This window comes from Physeter macrocephalus, chromosome 6 (assembly GCF_002837175.3).
Source record: "Physeter macrocephalus isolate SW-GA chromosome 6, ASM283717v5, whole genome shotgun sequence".
NCBI classification, from domain to species: domain Eukaryota; kingdom Metazoa; phylum Chordata; class Mammalia; order Artiodactyla; family Physeteridae; genus Physeter; species Physeter macrocephalus.
In genome coordinates this window covers 78,653,892-78,681,726 of record NC_041219.1, presented here as the reverse complement: position 1 = coordinate 78,681,726, position 27,835 = coordinate 78,653,892, and the positions used below count along the sequence as shown (strand labels likewise).

General features: G+C 39.4%; 1 protein-coding gene across 9 annotated transcripts in view; it reads right to left on the bottom strand.

The window, feature by feature from the left end:
• Positions 1 to 27,835, bottom strand: part of FGD4 (FYVE, RhoGEF and PH domain containing 4) — a 209,972-nt gene that overhangs the window by 166,244 nt on the left and 15,893 nt on the right. Inside the window, exons 1-2 of one of the 9 annotated variants that reach the window (XM_028491188.2) lie at positions 6,363 to 6,508; positions 5,952 to 6,092 (exon numbers count right to left, since the gene is read on the bottom strand). The exons of the other annotated variants lie outside the window; for them this stretch is intronic. The gene's annotated coding sequence lies outside the window, so the exon portion shown is untranslated. Of the gene's footprint in view, positions 1 to 5,951; positions 6,093 to 6,362; positions 6,509 to 27,835 lie in introns of those variants that run through there. 9 annotated transcript variants of the gene reach the window in all.

Genomic DNA, 27,835 nt, shown 5'->3' with positions numbered 1-27,835 from the left:
TAAATGCTGGAGAGGGTGTGGAGAAAAGGGAACCCTCTTGCACTGTTGGTGGGAATGTAAATTGATACAGCCACTATGGAGAACAGTATGGAGGTTCCTTAAAAAACTAAAAATAGAATTACCATATGATCCAGCAATCCCACTACTGGGCATACACCCAGAGAAAACCATAATTCAAAAAGACACATGCACCCCAATGTTCACTGCAGCACTGTTTACAACAGCCAGGTCATGGAAACAACCTAAATGCCCATAGACAGATGAATGGATAAAGAAGATACAGCACATATATACAATGGAATATTACTCAGCCATGAAAAGGAACGAAATTGGGTCATTTGTTTAGATGTGGATGGATCTAGAGACTGTCATACAGAGTGAGGTAAGTCAGAAAGAGAAAAACAAATATCGTATATTAACGCATATATGTGGAACCTAGAACAATGGTACAGATGAACTGGTTTGCAGGGCAGAAACTGAGACACAGATGTAGACAACAAACATATGGACACCAAGGGGGCAAAGCGGCAGGGGGGTGGTGGTGGTGGCGTGATGAATTGGGTGATTGGGGCTGATATGTATACACTGATATGTATAAAACTGATGAATAATAAGAATCTGCTATATAAAAAAATAAATAAAATAAAATTCAAAAATTAAAAAAAATGTACAAGACACAGTTACAAGAGCTTACAATTCCTTGATAAAATATATGTATATATGCATATATACATATATGTATATACATACATATAAAAAAAAAGAGAGGGCTTCCCTGGTGGCGCAGTGGTTGAGAGTCCGCCTGCCAATGCAGGGTACATGGGTTCGTGCCCCAGTCTGGGAAGATCCCACATGCCGTAGAGCGGCTGGGCCCGTGTGCCATGGCCGCTGTGCCTGCGTGTCCGGAGCCTGTGCTCCGCAACGGGAGAGGCCACAGCAGTGAGAGGCCCGCGTACCGCAAAAAAAAAAAACAAAAAACGAGAAACTTCATTATCTGAGAAGGCATACATTTGCAAACATTTTTTAAATGGTAAAATATAACATATAGATGGGGTCTTAAAGAGACTTAAAGACCCGTACAACTAGAAAGTGAACTCTTCTTAGAATTTATCCATCTATTAGGCTCAAGGCCACTGTGCTACACAACTCTGGGGGGCATGATGGGGCATTCATAACTTAGTTTATGTGAACGGCACCCCACCCTGATGAGACTTGCTACTACTCAATACATCTCTGCACTTACTAAGCAAAACTTGTCAGGGCTCCCCCTTAACTGCTTTCTTTGTATTAGGAGCCTCCTTGCCTCAAAAGCTAATATCTAGAAATGCTTGCTTATTAAAAAAAAAAAATTCTTCAAACAAACTTCTAACAGAACCCTTGTTACTAAAGTGTCAAATTGGCTCTAGCTTTCTACAGCTCTCAGCTGGCTCCTACTTAACACTCAAAATAGAAAAGCTCTCTGTGAGCGGTCCCCTCATGGTTAGCCAAAAACGGATAAAGCAGCATAGGGTTATGTAGGACATTTCAGTTCCTCAAGTTGCCCCTTCTCCCAAAGGAGGAAAGGAAACACAGCAGCTATCCTCTTTGCATCTTTTTAAATTAACTGCTTCACTGAGAGGCAGAAAAGTTCAGAAAAAGAGAAAGAGAGGAAAAGGGAATCTACTATTATTAAGAATCTATATCAACTATATTTCAATTTAAAAAGCCAACTACATTAAAAAAAATCTAATATGTGACAGACACCAAGCTAAGGCTTTTTAATATTGTATATAGGTTATCTTTTTCAAGAAAAAGTACAGCAACGGTACCAGAGTCAGAGATCAATCCCCTCTTTGTCAGTTAGTAGGGGTACAACCTTGAAAAGCCTGTTATTTATATTCTCTGAAGCCTAGCTTTCGCCAATGTAAAATGGGGATTAATACATCTATTTTTACTAAACAGCAAAGCACTGTGCCAGGAAAGCGTTGACTGCATTCTCTCCCTTACTATCGCCCTGCTTCTACTTAAAACAATGGGGAAGGGGTGGGGGTTGGAGAGTCCCAAGCATTTTTGCACTGATAAACTGCCTCCAGCCTTTTGTCTATTTTTAGAAATATTTGGAATTAAGTTTCATTTAAAATAAAAGTACACAGTAGCTTCCTCAAAGATCAAAAAGAAGGCAAATGTTAGTGCATGGTAGGAGTTCAATGGCATTGACTTAGAAGGTAAGCAAACCCTGGAGAGAAAGTATAGCAAATAGTGAAAATTAATGGCCTTGAACCAGAAAAAGGAGAGAGTCAAATACAGGAGAAAACAATGTAATAATAGCTGTTAATTACTGAGCACTTAAAAGTTTTGCATGCACACTGTATTCGATACTCACCAGAAAACACCAACCATGGAACACGCTGTGAAGGCTTTTAAAGCTGCCACATTGGAAATGGAAAAGTAACTTATCTACCAATATTCCTATGACAAATATGTAGTGTTTACTTGTTATTAACCACCTGATATAATGTAGAAACCAAACCAGGGGGCTTCCCTGGTGGCGCAGTGGTTGAGGGTCCGCCTGCCGATGCGGGGGACGCGGGTTCGTGCCCCGGTCCGGGAGGATCCCGCGTGCCGCGGAGCGGCTGGGCCCGTGGGCCATGGCCGCTGGGCCTGTGCATCCGGAGCCTGCGCTCCGCAGCGGGAGAGGCCGCGGCAGTGAGAGGCCCGCATACCGAAAAAAAAAAAAGAAACCAAACCAAATCCATAACTAAAAAAGTCACAGTGAAAACCTTTAAAAAGCCCAAAAGGAAGGATAACAGTCACAGGGCAAAGGGCAAAAACTGGAAACAAGAGAAGCAGATACTTCCATTTTAAATGCACAACATTCTTGAAATTGCCCCAGGAAGGTGTCTGTTTCCTTTAGAGCATCTCTCAGTGCTCTGTGCAAATATGTGGATTCAAATTCCACTCTGCTAGTTGTATAAATTTACAGCAGATAAATAAACTACCTGGCAAAAAGACATCAGAACAATCAGAGAAACAGATGAATAAACTGAATTATTACTATTAAACTCAACAGGTAAAAGCCTCTTATGCATTGTGTCATTTTTCTGCATCTTGTTAGCTTCTAAGACTGAAGAAAGAAAATCTTTTGAAAGCTTTTGTTACAAGCCTGGAGATACATGAATCATAAGTGGCCATGAAAATCTTTACCTGAAAAGGGCAAAAAAAAAAAAATCAGTAAATTTGTATTTATACAAGTTTTAATTGCTTGAATAGTTATAGTGTTTCCCACATGATCCTGATTCAAAATGATAATTTCCCAAGAGTAAAATATTTTTTCCTAACTGAATATTTTATTATCAAACACAAACTTAGAAGAATCAGTATTAACTTTGAACATGATGAATAAGTTATGGACCCTCAGACACAGAAACAACACACATCCTGTATGGATTAGATGTCTCATCTAATAGGTAAGGTACTATGATAGGTAGGGTTACTATACATATAACATCATTAAAAATTCACTAGTAATCTACTGGAGAAAATGAGTTACTTATACTCTTTATCTCAGCTAATAGCATTTTCAAATGCCCAGTTATTCAATAGAAACAATATGTAGAAAGAGTGCGGGGTTTTTTTTAGTTATTTTTTTATTGAGGTATAGTTGACTTACAGTATTATATTAGTTTCAGGTGTACAACATAGTAATTTGATATTTTTATAAATTATATTCTGATAGAATAATTTTTCACATATTGAGGTTTGAGAAGTCATTCTGACTTATACATGATTTAACTTAAACTTTATGCTAATTGGTACAGCCTGTTTTGGAGCATGGATTTAAAGTAAGAGACCTAGGCTGAAATACTGAATCTGAAACACAGTAATTGTGATCTTGGGCAAGGTATTGAACTTCTCCGAGCCTCAGTTATGCCATCTATAAAATGGCAATATCTACTTCACAGGAAAACCGTTATCATTATATCACATGATATATGCAAAAGAAACTACATAGTCTATTAATACCTAGTGGAATCTAAATAGATCCTTACATGACCTCTTTGCCTTAGTTTTTCAGCATCTTTCTCTAAGCCGGTCATCTCAAATTTTTTTCATCATACAACCCATTAAAACTTTTGACTCTGCACCCCAGGAATGTACATTTATAAATTCTGTACTATGTACTATTGTGCTATTACAAAATACACAAAAATAGAACTTTTAACAAGATGATACAGAGACAACAGGAAAAGCAGTTTTAAATATTGGCCTCATAGTATTAGTTAATACTATCTCAAGGCATGATAAAACTTAAGCCAAAATTCATACTTAACAAAAGTAGATGTAAATTCAGATTTCAAAGAATCTTCGTGGTAATTCTGATTTTTTTGCGGGGGGGGGTCACCTTCTTGTCCTATTTGGTTAGACAGTCTGATTCTTTTTACATCATAATATGACTCAGAGTTACCAGAAGTATAAGCTGTACTGTTTACTTATTGTTCATGTGTCTTGTATTCTTAGGCTTATCTTCAAACTGTGGTTTCTTTAAGAGAGGCTTTGGGAGCTTCCCTGGTGGCACAGTGGTTGGGAGTCCGCCTGCCGGTGCGGGGGACGTGGGTTCAGGCCCTGGTCCGGGAGGATCCCACATGCTGCGGAGCGGCTGAGCCCGTGCGCCACAACTACTGAGCCTGTGCCCTAGAGCCTGCGAGCCACAACTACTGAGGCCCGTGTGCCTGGAGCCCGTGCTCCGCAACGGGGGGAGCGGGGGCGAGGGGAGTGGCCGCTGCAGTGGGAGGCCTGTGCACTGCGGCGAGGACTGGCCCCCGCTCGCCGCAGCTGGCGGGGGGCCCGCGCGCGGCGGCGGAGACCCAACACAGCCAAAAATAAAAAAATAAAATAAAATAAATAAATTTTTAGGGGCTTCCCTGGTGGCGCAGTGGTTGCGCGTCCGCCTGCCGATGCAGGGGAACCGGGTTCGCGCCCCGGTCTGGGAAGATCCCACATGCCGCGGAGCGGCTGGGCCCGTGAGCCATGGCCGCTGAGCCTGCGCGTCCGGAGCCTGTGCTCCGCAACGGGAGAGGCCACAGCAGTGAGAGGCCCACATACCACAAAAAAAAAAAAAAAAATTTTTTTAAAAAAACAAACAAAAAAGAGAGACTTTGAACTTGATATCTTGTATCATTTTATGAGAGTTTAGTTAAAGCTAAACAATATATCCTGTAATCCTGTAAATCCACTAAACCAAGCACATATAAACTACAATGTTTAGCAAAATGCTAAAAAGAAAGGGCAAAAAAGGCCTGCCATCCCTTTGAGTCAAGCAACTGCCATTCTCCTTTCAGGAAGCCTTCCCTACCATATGGGATGTGACATGTGGCACTGTGACATTCAGACTAGGAAGTCACCATCAACATATAAAATTATGATTTTTCAACATGTATAATAGATGTTAGTAAGGCTTATTTTTTAAACAATAAACAGAAGTTCTAATATTTTCTCCCAACACCTGGATTGTCTTACATACATTGTGTATATACATCCTACACCCCACTTGGCCTTCAAATCTTAAAACAGCCTCCTGACCAATGTCAGCCTCTCACCTCCTCCAGTCCATCTTCTACACTGCTTACAACTGTTCCTTTCTAAATTATAAATCTGATCATTACCCACTTCCTCTCAGAAATCCTCAATGGCACTACTCTTTAGCATGGCATAAAAAGTCTAGCCCCTAACTCATGTACATACAGCTTCATCTCTTATCAGTGCTCACACTATGCCTTATAACAAACATGGTCTCACACACCTTCCTTCATTCAGCAAGCATTTATTGGCTACCTACTATATACCAAGCACTGGGGAAGATAAGACTAGTTGTTGCCCTTGAAGGCACCAGTCTCCCAACACGACAATCAAGTAAATAAAATTACAGCATAATGTGAAAAGAACTCTGATGGAAATTTATACCAAGTACATACTGTGGAAGTCTGGGGTCAGGAACGCTTCTTGGTGTTGCCAGAGCTGTGCCAGGTCTTTGCTCAAAACCTGCCAACACCCACGTTTAGCAGGAGTTAACACAAATCTTTAAGTCAAAGGATCCAGAGATTCAAAAAAGGAAGCTACAAACAAAAAAACAGACAGAGCCATCTGGAACCAAGAAGGTGAGGAACCTGACGTGCAACAGACCCCAAGTCTCCTTATATGCTGATTTTATTACCGGCAGCCATGACAGGCCATTAAGGACCAAAAAAAGGTAAAAAGGGGGTCGCACTCTACTCCCTCAAAAAGCCCTGCCCCTTCCCCTGGTAGACTAAAGCATAATGTCTCCCCATCATTAGCCTCACTCCACTTCCCTTTGTCTTTACTCTTTACAATTAAATCCCTCTCACCTCACCTCGCAGGTTGATCTGTGAACAGTTCCCGCTTCTCTGTTCTTTGGTCACTGAACAAAGCTTGTGCTGCATCAATCTCAGCTTCAGTTTTGCTATTCGGCTGCTCGAACCCAATCCGAAAAAGAACCATCCCCTGCTGCCTCAGCTGCGGAGACGTTTGCTCCTTGTATCATGTAGGTGCTATTCCTTCACCCAGAGTATACTTACCTACCTTATTCCTTGTATGATAACCTCGTACTAATCCTTCAAAAATGTAAATTTTTACTTCATAAACTGCCCTGGAAAGATGTGGTCTCTTCTTCCCAGAAGCTCCTGTATCACTCTGTCATGCTGTTATAACACCTACTGCTATTTCATAATGACATCTTCAAAACAAGTTTTGTACAAAGGAAATCTTCAAATGTTAGTTAGGGGGAACCTGCAAAATAATAACTCCACTTAATGACAATTATCAAATTTTTAAAGATAAGATTAACCATTCAAGAAATATACTTGCTCCTAAGGGGGTTTTATGTTTCCAACATTCAATGAAAGTATAATATACACAGAGAAAAGTGCTCATATAATGCTCAATGGATTTTCACACACTGAACACACTCCACCAGCCTTGCACCCATCCTTAGGTCTTTATGAGTTCCAGCAACTATCTGGCCATCCATTTTTAGACACTATGAAACTGATAATCTAGTTTTTAACCATTGGAGCTTCTTTAAAATAAGAACTCATGGGCTTCCCTGGTGGCACAGTGGTTGAGAATCTGCCTGCCAATGCAGGGGACACGGGTTCGAGCCCTAGTCTGGGAAGATCCCACATGCCGCGGAGTAACTAGGCCCGTGAGCCACAACTACTGAGCCTGCGCGTCTGGAGCCTGTGCTCCGCAACGAGAGGCCACGACAGTGTGAGGCCCGCGCACCGCGATGAAGAGTGGCCCCCACTCGCCGCAACTAGAGAAAGCCCTCGCAGAGAAACGAAGACCCAACACAGCCAAAAATAAATAAATGAATTAATTAATAAAATTTTTTTTAAAAAAATAACTCTTTTCGGCCTGAGCGCCATCTTCGGAGAAACCTCCGTGCCATGAGAGAGAAGCGGAGGAAGAAGCGAATGCGCAGGCTGAAGCGCAAAAGAAGAAAGATGAGGGAGAGGTCCAAGTAAACTTGTACACCCATGGAAGCCACGGGGGCAGAAATAAGGGAAGCCAGAGGCCAGGGACGCTGGTACAAATTGTTGGACTGCTTGCCTACTGTCTAGAACTTGTCTCAGTGGATCTGGAACATCGATGGCCATTTTGATCGCCTCGACCGCCTTTGAGAGACCCACCTTACTCGTATCAAAACGGTCCCTTTTGGTCCCTTGCCCTGGACCTTTGACATACTGGACTAGTTCTATTCTCAGTTGTGGCTGAATGTAACATGTAACAATAAATCATCTCTTTTGCTGTCTTAGCTGAAGAAAAAAAAAAAGAACTCTTTCTTTTAAATATCAAATTGAGAATTCAAAGAGCAGGAAAATATTTTGTGAATAAATATGACACTTTAAGTAAGCTGCATAATCAATGTTTTCATTTCTCATATTTATCTAAGATAGTGTAATTTATTTCAAAACAAATATCTTTTTTCTTGAAAATACTTTGCTTTTTAAATGCATATGCTTCCTTTTTCAAATCTTTACTTTTGTTGAAGGAGATAAATCCAAATATAGAAGTGTCTTTAAGTGCCTTAAAAATATTTTTTATGATCCTTATAATAGCAACAGTCAAACATTCTCAACCACAATTTACCAACCAAACTGATAACCTCTTTCAAATAACCATCTGCTGGCCCAGCTCTTCCTGCCATCTAAATCCTTGAAAATTTTTTATTTTAATAAGTCGGTGACTCAAGAGATTTCTGAAAGTATCATCACTCCTGTTGATAATTTCTAGCCAATTATATGAAGAAAGGACCAGCAATTTCAGTACAAGACCTGCCTTCTTTAACTAGCAGAGAAACTTTAGCAAACTTTTAAGCTAATCCCTTAAACTCTATGAGCCTGTTTCATTGTAAAAATGAAAATTACATTAGTGAAGAATAAGTAAATGTTTCTCAAACAAAAAAGCTCCCTCCAAATTCAGTTATACTGTCTATGAAGTACTGCTGTTAAATCTAGAACAATGAATATAAAGTTAGAAGCGGTATGATAGCGCCATTGATTTTTGGGGTGACCTTAAATCGAGTCATTAAATCTCTCTGGGCCTCATTGGTAAGTAAGAACACTGGACCTGATCACCAGTTGTAGTTAACTATTGGGTAATGGAGTACTTGAAATTCATGATGTTCTTTGCAGAACATGTTTTTGTAAAATATTGATTTACCAGCTAAGTTCAGTTTTATCACACACAAGGGACTTATTAGCAGAAAATATAATTATACCTACTAGAAATTTAAAAAATTACAGCCACAGCAAACAAAGTCACAAAAAAAAAGCTGTTTGAATACAAATTAATTTTCCCATTAATTTGTATTCATTTGTACAAGTACAAATTTCACCTTGAATTCAGTTAGTGCTCCCAAGCAGACTGATAAAAACGGCAGGAAAGGCTTCCCTGGTGGCGCAGTGGTTGAGAGTCTGCCTGCCGATGCAGGGGACACGGGTTCGTGCCCCGGTCCGGCAAGATCCCACATGCCGCGGAGCGGCTAGGCCCGTGAGCCATGGCCGCTGAGCCTGCGCGTCCGGAGCCTGTGCTCCGCAAAGGGAGACGCCACAACAGTGAGAGGCCTGCGTACCGCCAAAAAAAAAAAAAAAAAAAAAGGCAGGAAATGATTAAAAAAAAAATTGAGTGAAAAAAATGTAAATGAAGAAATTCTATTCATTATCTAATTAACAGAAAGGAAAGCAATCCTGTCCTTATTTAATTTAATTATTAATCATTTAGTTATTTAATTTCAATAGCAGAACTCCTGACTCCAGCTCCTGGGAACAGAGCTAGAGGAAGGAAGCACCGGACGCTCTCCAAGGTCACTTTCAGCCCTAGGACTCTGGTTTCCACTGAAATTTGCATTCTATTTGTATATGCTACATGCTGTTCTGGGTGCAAATAACGATATAATACTTTTAATAGTGCCTAATAAGCTGATTATTTTTAAGGAAATAGCCCAGCACACTCATACATAAACACATACCCACAAAACTCAACCCTTGAGTGCTGGGTCCACTGAAGATATCTTGAAGCTCAGTGAATACTGTACCAGTGCATATTATTCCATATTAATTTGACAGACCAAGTAAGACTGTCTTTCCTTGCAAAAGACCCTTGCGATTAGATGTTAGAAATTTCCCTCCACAATCTATACACACTATAGCGTATTTGTGATGTATGCTTGTGGCACTGGATAAACTAGTTCCAAAATGAGGAGAGTTTTTTTTGGGGGGGTGGGGGCAGGGGGCGCTGCGGAGCATGCAGAATCTTAGTTCCCTGACCAGGGACCAAGGATCGAACGTGTGCCCCCTGCAATGGAAGTGTGGGGTCTTAACAACTGGACCACCAGGGATGTCCCGAGGACAGTTTTAAGTGGTAAGAAAAGTAATCTAGTTACTGCAGTTCCCCATCTTAAGATGATCATGACACCTTTAGGCATTATTATTTCAGTGGTAGTGGTCCTGAATTAAATTAATGGACAAAAGTAACCCTAGACACACTTTGGCTAAAATATAAAATATTTCACAATAATTCTCCTTCACGTAACTCTGATTTCTAGTTAAAAACAGAAAAGAAAACTTATGGTTATCCAAGGAGAGAGGGAGAGTGGGAGGAACAAATTAAGAGGATGGTATTGACAGATACAAACTACTATACATAAAATATATAAGCAACAAAGATTTACTGTATAGTACAGGGAATTATATTCACTATCTTGTAATAACCTATAATGGAATATAATCTGAAAAAAAATTACTGAATCACTACACTGTACACTTGAAACTAACACAATATTGCAAATCAACTACACTTCAATTAAAAAAATCTAAAAACCAAAAAAAATTATAAACAATATTAGAATATAATACTTTTTAAAATTACACTGTTTTTCTTGTTAGAAATTACATGTTTACCTAAAAGTAACTTTCTAATGACATAATGTAGAATACATGAAAAGTAGAGAATAGAAGCCCTGTTTTGCTTTTTAAAATCTAAAGGTTTCCAAATAATTTAATTCCTTCATGAAGTACATGCCTACTCATTACAGAATTCAGAACAGGTTATACCAGTTCATGTTCTCCATTTCCATTTTGTCCCAAATATCATCCAGTCAATATAGAAACAATGAACATTTATTTATTTACTTTTTTAAAGCAAAAGCAGCCCAGCTCATTAGCTGACTGAAGACCTCTGTGTCTCAAATACAAAAGGGGAGGCGGAAGTCTCAGACCATTCAAACAAGAAAATGTCAGATTATTTGTTCACAGAGACTTCCATTTTACAGGACCCCATCCTTTTTCGGAAACAGAAGTAGTGAACTTCCTTAGAATATATGGTACTCTAATTTTTCTTAACATTAATCACTTCTTTCAGTATAACTTTTTATTACTTTGGTTAATTCTTTCTGGATTAAGCACATTCAAAGGTAAAAGAGCACGCTGAATTTTATGAGGTTTTGGTTGAAAACAGATCTAAAATTAAATTAATGATAAAAACAATATCAATCTCATAAATAAGGTTATAAATAAATCCTCCCACCAGTGCCTTTGCCTTCTGAATACCTTTGAATTTTGAGCAGAACAAATTCTTCTAAAAGTGGTAATTCCAGGAGAACCAAGGGGCATTATCCTTTTACTACAATACTCTCAGCCAAGTCACTAAATAGCCATTATTCAGGTGTTGTGAAAACAGGAAAAGGAAGGAAAATAGACTAAAGGGCTACTGCTCTCACATTGTCCTCATACAACAACACGTTCACAATCCCTGTTCTCCTGAAGCCAGCAAGTCACATGTCACAGTATATTTTGATCACATGCAAAAGTATCTAATTACAACGAAGAAATTGGCATAATGTTTCTCCCGAATTTCAACCAATGTTAGATAGCTTTTAATAATAGCTGTAGAACTACACTTGCTAATGTAGGAGAGCTATAACATTTGCTAATTTAAATATGATTATTCAAATTTTACTTAGGGGACTTCCCTGGTGGCTCAGTGGTTAAGACACCATGCTCCCAATGCAGGGGGCCCAGGTTTGATCCCTGGTCGGGCAACTAGATCCCACAGACATGCTGCAACTGAGAGTTCGCATGTTGCAACTAAGGAGCCCACAAGATGCAACTAAGAAGCCCGCCTGCCACAACTAAGGAGTCCGCCTGCTGCAACTAAGGAGCCCACCTGCCCCAACTAAGACCTGGCGCAACTGAATAAATATTAAAAAAAAATAAAAATAAAACAAATTATATTTAAATCAACACTTAACATAGTACTTTAGCAAAAACACCAGCTAGAAATGAGAGCCCTGAACTGTTAATGACAGTAATGCTCATAGAGCATTTACACAAGAGAACTGTTGTCTGCAAATGGAAAAGTACCTATCCATTAAAATTATTAATTCCTTTACTTTCTCAATCATTAGGCTACTGCTATGGCAGTCACAGTAATTCCTTTTCAAGTAATCACAAAGTGAATGACATACTCACCAAATCTCCTTCTCTAGGACTCTATCAGCTGTTATTTTATTCATTCCCAGTGTAACGTTACGATTCAGAGGGCAAATAATTTCATACAGGAAAATTCTTCAAATGACAAAAGACCAAGTTTCCTTATTCAGGATCCAGAAATTTTACACTGGATCATGCTGCCTCCTAGAGGCCAAGGTACATAAAAACACCTTTACATTCATCATATTGTCTTAACAAACATCACATATCTTTGAATTCAAATCTTGATGATGACCAAAGGGAACATGCCCCACTTATTTTATTATTTTAAGTGACTCTTTTTTAATTTCTATATCTACTTGCATTTAAAACCCTGAAACGATTAGGAAAAAAGTCTACTGCAAATGACCCAACCCTACAGAAAGCAAATGACATAGATATTCTGTCAATCAAAACATCAAATATTAATAAGTACATTTAAAAATGTATACAAACATTTAAAAATGTATACAGTATACATTTTTAAATGTATACTGTAAGTTAAATACAATTATCTTGATAGTTTATCTTTAAATATCTAAAAGGACTACACTGCTATATTCTTAAAAATGGCAATTTTAGGCATAGAGCCACATGCCTAAAAAAGATCTAAGTACAAAGTAAAATTTTCTCTATATGCATAATGTCCTATTAAACAAAATGCATAAAGGTGTTTCTCAAAACAGCCATCTTATTGAGATGGAACACATGTAAGCAACTGCTGCTGTGAAATCCTCGTTCAAAATATTATTGTTAGAATCTGTAGAACTGAGATGAATAAAACTTCTTAATTTAAGGAAGTCAAGTACAATGCAATCTTCCTCACTTCTTTTTGGCTGCATGAAGTTTCATTGTATTTGTGTAATAAAAAGACTTTGCAAAGTGGGAAGTTTCAATGCATTCACACGGGGCAATTCTGTAGCAGTTACCCTGGGGATAAACATGCTCTCCAACACAAAGAACCATTCTAAGTAGGTCAAAGCACCCCCAAAGAGTATTGAGATCACGAGGACCTTCATAAAAGGCTTTAATACTCTGTTACTTCACCCAGAAAGGAAGAAAATTACAAAGAATCACAAAATACATTGTTAGAAACAAGAACATTGAGGAATTTTTTTTTAAAAAGGCAACTATTAAAAGAATTTTCTGAGATTCTAAATTGGAGTCAAGTGAATTTAAGATATTAACCAGCAAAATATTTGGTCAAAAGCATGCTTATGGGGCTTCCCTGGTGGCGCAGTGGTTGAGAGTCCGCCTGCCGATGCAGGGGACACGGGTTCGTGCCCCGGTCCGGGAAGATCCCACACGCCACGGAGCGGCTGGGCCCGTGAGCCATGGCCGCTGAGCCTGCGCGTCCGGAGGCTGCGCTCCGCAACGGGAGAGGCCACGGCAGTGAGAGGCCCGCACATCGCAAAGAAAAACCAAAAACCAAAAAACTTGTTTAAGGGCTTCCGTGCTGGCACAATGGTTAAGAATCTGCCTGCCAATGCAGGGGACACGGTTTTGAGCCCTGGTCCGGTAAGATCCCACATGCCCCGGAGCAACTAAACCTGTGCACCACAACTACTGAGTCCGCACTCTAGAGCCCGAGAGCCACAACTACTGAGCCTGCGTGCCACAGCTACTGAAGCCTGCGAGCCTAGAGCCCGTGCTCCACAACAAAAGAAGCCACGCCCGCGCACCGCAACGAAGACCCAACACAGCCAAAAATAAAAACATATAAATAAATAAATTTATTTTTAAAAACAGAATGAAATAATGCCATTTGCAGCAACATGGACTGACCTAGAGATTATCATACTAAGTGAAGTCAGAAAGAGAAAGACAAATACCATATGATATCACTTATATGTGGAATCCAAAACATGACACAAAAGAACTCATCTAAGACAGAAACAGACTCACAGACATAGAAAACAAACTTTTCGTTACCAAAGGGTCTTATTTAAATCAGGGACTTCACTGGTGGTCCAGTGGGTAAGGCTCCACGCTCCCAATGCAGGGAGTCCAGGTTCAACCCCTGGTGGGGGAACTAGCTCCCACATGCCGCAACTAAAAAAGACCCTGCACGGGGCAATGAAGATCCCACGTGCTGCAACTAAGACCCAGCGTAGCCAAATTAATAAATATTAAAAAAACAAACCACTAGTGATTTTAAAAGGATTAAAAAGGCTTGGGCTTCCCTGGTGGCGCAGTGGTTGAGAATCCACCTGCCGATGCAGGGGACACAGGTTCGTGCCCTGGTCCGGGAAGATACCACATGCCGCGGAGCGGCTGGGCCCATGAGCCATGGCCCCTGAGCCTGTGCGTCAGGAGCCTGCGCTCCGCAACGGGAGAGGCCACAACAGTGAGAGGCCCGTATACCGAAAAAAAAAAAAAAAAAAAACGCTTATAAAAGACTAGTGATTAATGAAAAGGCAAAATCAAAGATTCTATCTAATAACAATCAAAACATAGGGCATTTTGTAGAGAATGCTAGAAAAGCAAATAGTGCATATACAAAACCCTAATTTTTATGGTACACTCACACCAACATTGACATTGAGGCACTTGCCACTGTTTTCCTCATTTCTTCAACAACTGGCTGCCTGGGCACTCTAGATAGTGAGAAAAGGAACTAACTTTAAAAGCTGTAGCATCTTTTTCCTCTATGACTTAACAGAAACCTAAGGTCTTAAAGTTCCCTGAGAAAACGTGTTGAGTATCCCAAAGATGATGGGCCTAGAACGGTTAAATACTCACAATGGACTATTATTTCTGTTCTTATGTCTAGATTTGACAACCTCATCATTTATGTTTACCCTAAAATAAACAAGAAAGAATATTTGGAACTTTTTTTTTTTTGGTGACAAGCTCCAAGAACATGTAGAGCTAGCTTAAAAAGAGCTAAGTCTACTCTAAAGATGAAATGGTTTCTCACAGAAACCAAATGCAGGGCTGCAACTCAGTCTCAGGAAAGACTATAACAGGCAATTGGAAGACCTCCAGAAACCAAGGGAGGTTTCTGGCCTCACCTTTGTATCTCATTTCACGGACTAGTCTTCCTCTGCTCACAACCAACCTTCTGTCATTCAGTCCCCTTGGCTTACCAAATGTAGGCCCCAATTTCATACAGTAATATGATGTTCTCAGTCCAAGTTCCTCATTCCTACAAACACATTCTGAATGACCAAGCTAAGGTCTGCCTGTTTATGATCAAATCATCTCTGCCCAATCAAATAGGGAACCTGAAAGCCCATCCATTTGGTGATGAATTCTTTAGGCTTTTGTGTGTCTGAAAACGTTTAAAATGTCCTTATTTCACCTTTATTTTTGAAAAATATTTTCCATGGGTAAAGAATTATGAGTTAATAGTTTTTTCTTTGAGTACTTCAAAGATGTTGCTCCCTTGTTTTCTTGCTTATGTTGTTTCAGAAGAGAAATCTGCTGCCAAAGATCCTTATCTCTATTACTCTATATGTAATACATCTTTTCTCTGGCTGCTTACTTCCACTTATGATAAAAACTCTCAACAAAGTGGGAATAGAGGGAATATACCTCAACATAATAAAGGCCATATAACAAGCACACAGCTAACATCATACTCAACCATGAAAAGCTGAAAGCATTTCCTCTAAGATCAGGAACAAGACAAGGATGCCCACTCTCACCACTTTTATTCAACATAGTATTGGAAGTCCTAGCCATGGCAACCAGACAAGAAAAAGCAATAAAAGGAATCCAAATTGGAAAGGAAAAAGTAAAACTGTCACTACTTGTTGATATGATGCTATACACAGAAAATCCTACAGACACCACCAAAAAAATACTAGGACTCATCGATAAAATCTGATGTTACAGGACACAAAATTAATATACAGAAATCTGTCAAATTTCTATACACGAACAACAAACCATCAGAAAGAGAAATTAAGAAAACAATCCCACTTACAATCACATGAAAAAGAATAAAATACCTAGGAATGAATCTAACTAAGGAGGTAAAAGACCCATACCTGGAAAACTATAATACACTAATGAAAGAAAATGAAGACAACACAAACAGATGGAAAGACAGACTGTGTTCTTAGATTGGAAGAATTATCGTTGAGATGACCATACTCCCCAAGGCAATCTACAGATTTGATGCAATCCCTATCAAAATACCAATGGCATTTTTCACAGAACTAGAAAAAATACTTCTAAAATTTGTATGGAAACACAAGACATCAAATAGCCAAGACAATCTTAAGAAAGAGGAACAAAGCTAGAGGTATTATGCTCCCTGATTTCACACTATTACAAAGCTACAGTCATCAAAACAGTATGGTGGTGGCACAGGAACAGACACATAGACCAAAGGAACAGAATAGAGAGCCCAGAAATGGATCTGCAGTTATATGGTCAATTAATCTATGACAAAGGAGGCAAGAATATACAGTGGGGAAAACTTAGCCTCTTCAGTAAATGGTGTTCAAACTGGACAGCTACATGCAAAAGAATCACACTGGACTACTTTCTCACACCATGCACAAAAATAAATTCAAAATGAATTAAAGACTTAAATATAAGACCTGAAACCATAAACTTCTAGAAGAAAACAGAGGCAGTATGCTCTTTAGCATCAGTCTTAGCAGTATTTTTTTGGATATATCTCCTCAGCCAGGGGAAGCAAAAGCAAAAGCAAAACAAGTGGGACTATATCAAACTAAAAAACTTTTGAAAGCTATCAACAAAATGAAAAGGCTGCTTACTGAATGGTAAAAGATATTTGCAAACGATATACCTAACAATAGTATTATGAAGACTAAATTACATAAAAATATAATAGTATACTTTGGGGGAGAAATATAACATAAAATATATTAATTTATAATCCTACTTTAGAAATATTCTGTCTCAGGAGATGTCTTATGGTTTCAGGTTTTCCCCAGTTTTCCTTCATATCCCTCTTGCACATCCTCTCCTATAATTCAGCCTACAGGAGGTGATCAGTCTGCTCCTATGTCCCCCATGATCTGCCATTCTCTTCCTTTCAATTTCCTTCCCTTCCCCTTGCTGAATACACATTAATATTTCAAGACCAAGCTCAAAACACTCATTTTTCTATGAGCCCATCTGACTCTGCTCAGACAGAAATGAGGTCTCTCTTATTTGTATTCCTACTATACCTTCTACATACATTCATCACAATACTTCTAACACCATATATCACTGTGATCTGCTTCTATTCACTGTTCTACTAAGATGATGGCATGGGCCCAAATTCATCATGCTTAAACCAGGGCTTGGCACCTAGTAGGTGCTCAATAAGTGAATTCTGACTGAATGAATCAACCAAAGTAAATGAGCAAGTGAAGGCAAAATGAAAGGCACCAAGGTTACAATTTGAGGAACCTGAAGATCTGAGGACAGATCAGGCAGGGCAGGCATTCACTTCTCATTTTTGCCAAACAGTTTTTTGTCTTATACCTGTGTTCTTTCCCTCTTAATGAGTGGTTTGGCGGGGGGCGGGGGGGGGGGTTTCTTTGTTTTTGTTTTTCCCTCTCCTAACACCACAGGGGGGAAAAAAACGATTTCTCTTCTACACTGATTTTAACCAACAAATATCTGAGTGCCTGTTACGTGTGAAGATTTCACAGTGAACATATCAGACAGTGTTCTGGGGGAAGGGACAGCATTTTTGTTTGTGTACTCCAAACCTTGCCTTATTAAGTATTTAGCCAGGTTACATTCTATTTAACAGGTGAAAAACAAAGCAAGTCATTCAAGGTAAGTGACATGCCCTGTCACTGGGCAAGTTAATGGATGACCCAGGACTAGAATGTTAAGCCTTTCACTGTAGATTTAATTATTAGTTGTGTCAGATATCTCTCATATTTCAAATGGACAGTCTCATTTAATACAGCACAACTGTGTACATATAATGGTGTCACCTTAAATCAAAAATCTAATGCTTAAAGGACAATAAACTTTAACTCTGGGAAGGTGAAAGAATAACTTTAATAGCCTTTATTTGAGGCATTCCAACCATACCCCAGAGACTACTCCTTGAGAAACATAAATGTAATTCTAAAACATGAAAATATAGTGAAGGAAAAACAAATTTTAAGAGACCAAAGACTTACATTCTTCTAGTACTGAGCCAATATCTTCTTTACTTAAAGATGTATGAAGGTTTTATTTTCAGTCCAGTGACTCCTCAGATGAAAACTGGGTGACTACTTATAGAACAGTAGACCAAATAGCAGCTCCCCGATAGAAAAGTGCATGATTCATCTGGGGAGGTTTTGGGGGTTTTTTTGCTTTTGTTTTTGGTGGGAGAGGTGGCTTATGCAGATTATGGGAAGGGCTTTGCTTTATCCTTTACTTGGAACATCTCTATAGCCCAGGGCTGGTGGATAACTAAACCAACTGCACTCACGATAACCAGCCTGTGCTTTCCCACTCTAGGGCGAACGTCCCTCACTGATCCAAGGCTAAATCCCCCCTTCAGGGCTGGGACTGGTGCCACCTCCTCCTCTGTGGACTGTTCCTTGTGGGCCCTGCTGCAGATTTTTGGCACCTCTACGCATTCTAGGTTGATCACTTTCTAGTTTGTGTAACAGGTATTGATGTTCTCTCCATTGAGGGCAGAATCATGCCCCACGCTGCCTAGGCTAGGGAGTGCACATGAGCAAGACAAAACAACATTTTAAAATTAGTTGCAACCACTAAAAAATTTTATATAGCCTTTAGGCTTCCCTAGAAAAATCGTAAGTTCTACACGGAGGAAGTCCTTACAGAAGCTGTTTGAATCTGTGTTTAACAGATAAATTTTAGACTCTTGGAAATAATATGTATCTTATTCACAACTCAAATTATGCCTCATTCTCAAAATGATTGTTTGCATGAAATGTGTAAGTTCATTTCCAAAATAACCAATGCATAAAGACCTATTGATGGAATGCAATAAATATGTTTTCCGACTGCCATTTTCAGCACTCACAGAAACAACAGTTTTTATTCAGTATCCTAGCATGGGATGTTTCCTTCAGTTCTTACCCATATAAAAAGCCATTGTACTACAGGCAACCCCCAATTTGCAATCTAATCATTCCTAAGCAATGGTCAAAGGGTAAGAATTATGTGAGTCAAAGTCAAATTTCCTAAATACCTATTTTATACCACAGAAATAGCAAAATAAAAAGAAAATTTCAACATGGGCTTTTACAAATATTAAGCATGTAAAAACTTATGTTTAATGAGCCATATTATAAATATTGTATATTTTTAAAGGATTTTTTTCTTGTAACAACTAGACAAGACTGAGTTTTACTAAAAACTTCACTGAGGACCAACTTCTTTTTCTAACAGATCTTATTATAGCAACTGCAGGCTTTCCTATCTCTTAAAGAACATTTGAATCATCTTTCCACTTCATTCACCTCACATTCTTTCATGGCCAATTATGAACACACCCAAAAGTCTTCAACTGGTAAATGTTACAGGAAGCTTCCATAGGTGCTTTACTCATCAGTGACCCTTGCTCTTCTATCCCACTTTGCTAAGCTTCTGTGCAAGATACCACAGTAAATCAACATATCTATTTACATTATCAATCACCTCAACGTATCTATTTACATTATCAACCACCATTTCAATGTTACACAATTTGGTAGAAAGCATTAAATGGTTACAAATTTGAGACAGACTGTCTTCTTAAAGGTTGCCAAACCTTTCTGAATTCTGAAGAAATGCCCCCCAGCCTTTGTTTGATCTTTACCTCAGTTCTTACCTTGCCAGGATTAAGCACCTTTGAAGAGAAGAAATTCCTGTCAAAAATCATCGCCTAATTCAGAGTTCTATGGGACAGTATTGAAACAATTCAAAGTTTTTCCATCTCAGAAGTCAACCTACTTTATTTTATTTTATTTATTTATTTATTTATTGGCTGCGTTGGGTCTTTGTTGCTGTGCATGGGCTTTCTCTAGTTGCGGCGAGCGGGGTCTACTCTTCATTGCAGTGCACGGGCTTCTCACTGCGATAGCTTCTTTTGTTGCCCAGCACGGGCTCTAGGTACGGGGGCTTAAGTAGTTGTGGCTCCTAAGCTCTAGAGCGCAGCCTCAGTAGTGGTGGCACACGGGCTTAGTTGCTCCGCAGCATGTGAGATCTTCCTGGACCAGGGCTCGAACCCATGTCTCCTGAACTGGCAGGCAGATTCTTAACCACTGCGCCACCAGGGAAGTCCCAGCTTACCTACTTTATTTATTATTTTTTGGGTATATCTCTGTTGGCTTTTTTTTTTTTTGATTGACTGATTGATTGGCTGTGTTGGGTCTTCGTTGCTGTGCACGGGCTTTCTCTAGTTGCCGCAAGCGGGGGCTACTCTTCATTGCGGTGCGCGGGCTTCTCACTGTGGTGGCTTCTCTTGTTGTGGAGCATGGGTTCTAGGCGCACAGGCTTCAGTAGTTGTGCAGCCTGTCTACTTTAAATGGAACTCTACCTCAAAAAACCTTTTTTTTTTTTAATCACAATGTATTACTTTAATTTTTTTAGGTCCTTTTTAAATACTGTTCCTTCTTCAAAACTGTCATCACAGTCAAATGCAAAAAAACTGAACTTTAAAGCTGTATCATTCATTTTCACCTGGCCTTTTGATCACTATCAGTACTATGCTCTCCTAGGATAAAAGATTTTCTCGACTTGACATTCTGTTTCTCACAAACTCTTTTCTTAGTCATAAAGAAAAGGAAAAACTTTTGAGGAATGTGACAATTTACAAACAAGAGCTTTAAAGATAAAACTTTGTTTTTAGGAATAGTTGGGGACAGGAATGAGCTGAGCCACTGTGACCAGATCCCAGGGCTGATGGTTCAGTGAACTTTGCTTAACTAGAGGGACAGAAGAATTTATTTATCATAAAACATACCATAAAACCAGAGGGCTACTCGCCTATTGTTCATAAATTGGGATCACCTGAAGTAATTCTCTAAGAAAAGAATGATGCAGAGATTTTATTTAAGCATATGACAGTGGGCAGGAACAATGGTCTGAGATATGTCTAGATGATTTATAGATTTATCATAAATCAACAGTTACAGTGCATGTAATCTCCTTTCTAGCCTTAAAAATATCTATCCAAAAACATTTTTAAATCTACCTAAATGTCCACCTAGATTAACAAGCTACCAACCCAAACCAGGAAGCCACGTACACACACACAAGGAGGAACGGAATAAGAGTGGTATTCTGCTAGAAGACATGGGCTCTCACAAGGCCAGGGAGCACTCTATTTCTCTTCTCAGTGGTCTGATAAATGGACTATTGCCTGCCATATCAGTAAACAAAGGATGTCACAGTCATCAGTGATGGCAACCACTGCCATAGGTGAGCTGCCACAGGTGAGCCCTGAGGGAACTCAGGAAGGAAAAGAATACTTGCCATCTAGCAGCCATCAGACTGCAGCCACTCCCCACAGTGAGCCCTGAGGAAACTCAGGATATGAAAACACAGGATACAGGCCCTCGATAGCTGAGATGCAAAGGAACGATTTCAGTGAGCCCAAACTCTTGCATGAACCATACATAGAAAAGTGCTAAGCTTGAGATTTCTAGTTTTCTTTAACTAACAGTAATCTTTTGTTCCTACTACCTGCCCTTTGTTGCAAAACTCCTACATATCCTAGCTCCCCCCTTCGCCTGTTTGGAGCAGTTCTCTCAGGGTTACTTGAGATGCTGCCTCCCGTAAAAATTCCCACCGAATAAAACATAACTCTCGGGGCTTCCCTGGTGGTGCAGTGGTTAAGAATCCGCCTGCCAATGCAGGGGACACAGGTTTGAGCCCTGGTCCAGGAAGATCCCACATGCCACGGAGCAACTAAGCCCGTGTGCCACAACTACTGAGCCCACATGCCACAACTACTGAAGCCTGCACGCCTAGAGCCCGTGCTCCACAACAAAAGAAGCCACCGCAATGAGAAGCCCGCGCACCGCAACGAAAGAGCAGCCCCCGCTCGCTGCAACTAAAGAAAGCCTGCGTGCAGCAACGAAGACCCAACGTAGCCAAAAATAAAAATTAATTAATTTTAAAAAACCACATAACTCTCAACTTCTAGGTTGCACATATTTTTTAAGTTGACAGGTCCAAAGTATTTTAGTTTCTTTTCATTTAATGAGAATAAAAGATAAGTTTCCACTATTTGTGTCTCTAAATATCACAAACTAGAAATGTAATTTCTAGCAGCATATTAACTGAATAATGCTGTGGTTACGACTGCAGGCTTCATACCTGGACCAGCCTGGATGTGTGCTGGCTCTACCACTTAGTAGCTGTGAGACTTTGGGCCTCTCAATCACCCTTCTGAGGCCTTGGCCTCCTCATCTGTTAAATAAATATAACAGTACATGCCTCAGAAAATTGGTGGGAGGTCTAAATGAAGCTGTGTATATAAAACTCTTTGCTTAGCACCTGGCATGTAGAAGGCCTTCAAATATGAATATGAATAAAACGTCCACTCTATAGCAACATCTCAAATCCCCTCTGATCGCCTGTGCACTTCTCACATTCTGCCATTATTTCTGGGCCTATTTAAAACTCCCTCAAAGCATTCCCATAGCTCTAGCCTCCTCTGGTGCTTTTGCCCATCCCCTTATCTGGTTCATGCTACTGCAAAACCAATATGGAAATGATAAAACTCTTGATGGAATGAGGGGAAAGAGGAGAAAATGAGATAGCAAGGCCAGCAGCACCCTCTCTGGCCAGGGCAACAAAGGCTGGCAACATTCATCCCTCTCACAGATTCTCTGGTGCTCTCTCCCGCTGCATTCAGCATATCCAGAGACTGAATTCAAGAGCACCAGCTATTTTAGGGCACCAGGTAAAATAAGGTAAGTTTCAAGTGCTCTTTCCTTCAACCAGCACTTGGCACTCTACTAGGAATTATATGGCCCACCAAAAAGTCTAGAAGCTCCTATACTGTGCAGTTAAAACAATGATGTACACTTCCCTGTGAGTCACAGAAATCTTTTTCAGTACTTTCAAGTTACAATATGGACAATGTGAAAAATTAGGAAACAGGCAGTTCTCTCCTCCATTCAACAACAAAAACAAGTGAGACCAGAAGGTACCCAAAATGACCAACCAGAAATGATGGTAACTGGATGTTTTGCATAAAATGACTAATGATGCATTTGGTTCATACCTAATTTATTTTTTTAAATAGTTATTCATTTTTATTTATTTATTTTGGCAGCGCCGGGTCTTAGTTGCAGCACACGGGATCTTCACTGCGGCATGGGGGCTTCTTAGTTGCGGCATGCATGCGGGATCTAGTTCCCTGAAGGGATCAAACCTGGGCGCCCTGCACTGGGAGCATGGAGTCTTACCCACTGGACCACCAGGGAAGTCCCTGGTTCATACCTAATTTAAATTTAATTTAAATTTAAGTTCACACCCAACTTAAACGCATTTACACTAAACCAACAGTTCTCAACCTGGGGCAATTTTGGTTCTCTACGTATATTTGGCAATGTCTAGAGCTACTGGTATCTAGTGAATTGAGGCCAGGGATGCTGCTAAACATCCCACAATGCACAGAACAGCCCCTCACAACAAAGAATTATCGAGCCCAAAACGTTAACAGTGCTGACTTGAGAAATCCTGCACGAACCAAATACTTTATTGATGGTCACCTTAAACATCATAATCAGTATCAAAAAAGAAAATTCTTTGTTAACCAACCACATTCATTTCTGGAGAATTTTAAGACCCTTTAATTAAACAGTTTCTTTTGATCTCACAAAGACTTAAGAGGTGGGGCCAATGGAAACCAAAGAAGAAAAAAGATGCCTGGTTGTGATATAATGCTCAGAATGCTATTTCTAATTATGTTACACTACATGTGTAGTCTGGTATATGAAGGTATAATTGAAAATATTTCAGTTGAAATTTCTTTCTGTTTTGTTTTTTTTTTTTTTGCTGTACGCGGGCCTCTCACTGTTGTGGCCTCTCCCGTTGCGGAGCACAGCCTCCGGACGCACAGGCTCAGCGGCCATGGCTCACGGGCCCAGCCGCTCCGCGGCATGTGGGATCTTCCCAGACCGGGGCACGAACCCGTTTCCCCTGCATCGGCAGGTGGACTCTCAACCACTGCGCCACCAGGGAAGCCCAATTCAGTTGAAATTTCTAGGAAATTATATACTATCTTGCTTTCTACAATGCTGAATATTATTTAACATTTTTTTGATGACAAGGATATAATTATGACTGTCCATTACTGAAATGTTGGGTGGTATTGTGAGTTTTTTCTACTCTTGATATCAGAATGTCAGACAATTTCCACTGTCATGTCTAAAAGCATACTCCTGTAGCCACTTCCCATCAGATCAACTCTCATCCCTTTCCTCATTTGTGGCATTTTATTTGCCATGCATGAGCAGTGAAAAATTAAAACCAAGCTTATTAAAGAATTTGCTGAGTGAAGGCTAACATGAATAAAGTACAGAGCTTTCAACATTATTTTAAGAGCAGATACTTTTTCCTTTTTCCTTTTTCAAGTTGGGCTGACGTTCTAGGGGTTAATACTGTTACGCCAAGAATGACCTATGAAGTGCAGTGTTATTAGATACTATAATTTCCAAACCATTTCTATAACAAGTGAGATATTAATGTTTTCTAAGATGTGAAGAAATGGTTCAAGGACACATTCCTACCTGCCACAATAGAGAATAACATTGTGAAAAGTAATTTTTACAGAGACAAAGGGTACATATATGGTATACAGAATGTATATGTGGTAGGGTGAAATAATGTGCAATAGTAGGGTTGTGTGTCTAGAAAAGATATTTCACTTTTACCAAAAATGAAAAGACTCTGGTCAAATGGGGAATTCATACGACATGTTAATGTAATTTCACTTTGTAAGATTTTAGGAGCAAATAAAGACATCTGCTAATGTGAAATCAGCTGACTGTACTCACTTAAATAACATGGGTATCTGCCTAGAAGTTTTGCTACATTAGTTTTATGAGACATGTGCAAAAGGGCCTGGCCCAGTTCCAGTATACATACCACACATACACAAAAAATATATATAGAATTTATAGTTAGCATTTATTGCATACTGATTATGGAAATGTATCCAGCTTTATATGCATTACTTCATTTAATCCTTCACAACCTTATGAAATAAATACTTTCATTATCCCAGTTTTATAAAGGAATGGCCTGAGGGAGGTTATGCAGCCCTCCCAAAGCTGTAAAGTGGCAGAGGCAGCATTTAAGCTAAGGCCAGGCTGATTACCGAGCCAGATCTCTCAAGCACTTTCACCCCAGTTTCAAGAAACGAAGTTACTCCTCTCAGAACAGAAATTTCTATCATTCACCATTATATTTGATTTTTTTTTATCTTGCGCATATCCCATGACTTACACACAGTGCACGAAATTCAAACACCAGATTGTGCCTCATCATATTGTGCCGATTTCTGCATTAGAATAACGTTGAACCTAGTTCACAAGTTTAATCATTTTAAATGTCAACACCTACGAAAGTTTAAAGTAGTTCCCATTTCCCTATCATAAAGCACTGAGAAGGCAATTAAGTTAATTGTACCCATAAAGAAACCACAGAGTGGACCCAGATGTTAAAATATCCTAATTTACATGAAGGAAGTGACCTTTTGTAAGGAAGACAGTATGATTAAAGCTTTCTTTTTGGAAAAGGCCAGACTATTTCAAAGGAGCTAAGAAATGAATTTAACCTACAAATTTAAAATTATTTTCATGTGCATGAAGTTTACCCATGGAGGGAGGAAACAAAACTATTTTAAATATTCCAGCTGTAAAAAGTTATTTGTATTTAAACTATTACTGCTCACCTGAGCCTCATATTTTAGTTACAGGATAACCAACTTTTCCGTGGCTAAGGAACATCTAATGCAAGCTAGTAACACAGAACATATTACTGTGGTTTAAGGTTCTCCTCCATCTTGTAAGTGTAGACAAAAAGTCTGAGAATATAGCATTAATTAAAAGAGCTGAAAAGGAACAGAGTGTGTGAAGAACCTTAGAAAACCAAGGGAAAAAGCTCAGCTTGTTATGCAGTTCAGGTTAAATTTACAATCAGAGAGCCAATCCCTTTGCTTTGCCAAAGAATTTTTTTTCGTTGCACCCCACCCCCAACCCATGATAGAGATTCTCACAGATGTAACTTTGTCTCAAAGAAACAATTAACAGTAATGTAACTCCAACAGCTATAATTAGAGAATACTTTGTTACATAAAACATATAGTTTTGAAAGTTATATAGTTAATGCACTTTTAAATTGAATCATCTCTCAAAATTACCAAGGAAACTTATTTACAGGAATGCTATGTTGGAAAAATAAAGAAACTGAGTAAAGAAAAAATTGAGATAAGATGGTGATAAAGCTTGCATATTAACTAGATTTTTATATATCGGGCATAAAATATGCACTTTGAATTTTCTTTTTAACTGAAGTATAGTTCATTTACAATGTTTGTGTTAGTTTCTGGTGTACAGCAAAGTGATTCAGATATATATACATATATATTTTTTCATAACCTTTTTCATTATAGGTTATTAAAAGATACGGAATATAGTTCCCTGTGCTATACAGTAAAACTTTGTTGTTTATCTATCTTATTTTTTTTAATTGGAGTATAGTTGCTTTACAATATTGTGTTAGTTTACACTGTACAGCAAAGTGAATCAGCTATACGTATACATATATCCCCTCTTTTTTGGATTTCCTTCTCATTTAGGTCACCACAGGGCACTGAGTAGAGTTCCCTATGCTATACAAGAGGTTTTCATTAGTTATCTATTTTATAAATAGTATCAATAGTGTACATGTCAATCCCAATCTCCCAATTCATCCCACCCCCCTCTATTTTATATATAGTAGTTTGTATCTGCTAATCCCAAACTCCTAATTTACCCCTCCCAGCCCTTTTCCCCTTTGATAACCGTAAGACTGTTTTCTGTCTGTGAGTCCATTTCTGTTTTGTAAATGAGCTCATTTGTACCATATTTTATATTCCACAAATAAGTGATATCATATGATATTTGTCTTTCTCTGACTTACTTCACTTAGTATGATAATCTCTAGGTCCATCCATGTTGCTGCAAATGGCATTATTCCATTCTTTTTTATGGTTCAGTAATATTCCATTGTATACATATACCACATCTTCTTTACCCATTCATCTGTCGATGGACATTTAGGCTACTTCCATGTCTTGGCTATTATAAATAGTGCTGCTACGAACACTGGGGTGTGTGTACCTTTTTGAATTAGAGTTTTTGTCTTTTCTGGATATATGCCCAGGAGTGTTGGATCATATGGTAACTCTGCTTTTAGAGAAACTTCCATATTTTTCTCCATAGTGGCTGCACCTATTTATATTCCCACCAACAATGTAGGAGGGTTCCTTCTCTCCACACCCTTTCCTGCATAAAATATGCACTTTGAAATGTAGCACTCAACATGGGATTTCATTCACTCACTCACTCAATTAGAATTTCACAAACACCTATCATGAACCAGAACTCTGCTAAGTGCTGGACAAACAGCAGGGAACAAGACAAGTATGGCTACTGCTCTCATGATGCTAACGGAAAGTTTCATCTTCATGTTAAAATTATTCAACAGGGGCTTCCCTGGTGGCGCAGTGGTTGCGCGTCCGCCTGCCGATGCAGGGGAACCGGGTTCGCGCCCCGGTCTGGGAAGATACCACATGCCGCGGAGCGGCTGGGCCCGTGAGCCATGGCCGCTGAGCCTGTGCGTCCGGAGCCTGTGCCCCGCAACGGGAGAGGCCACAACAGAGG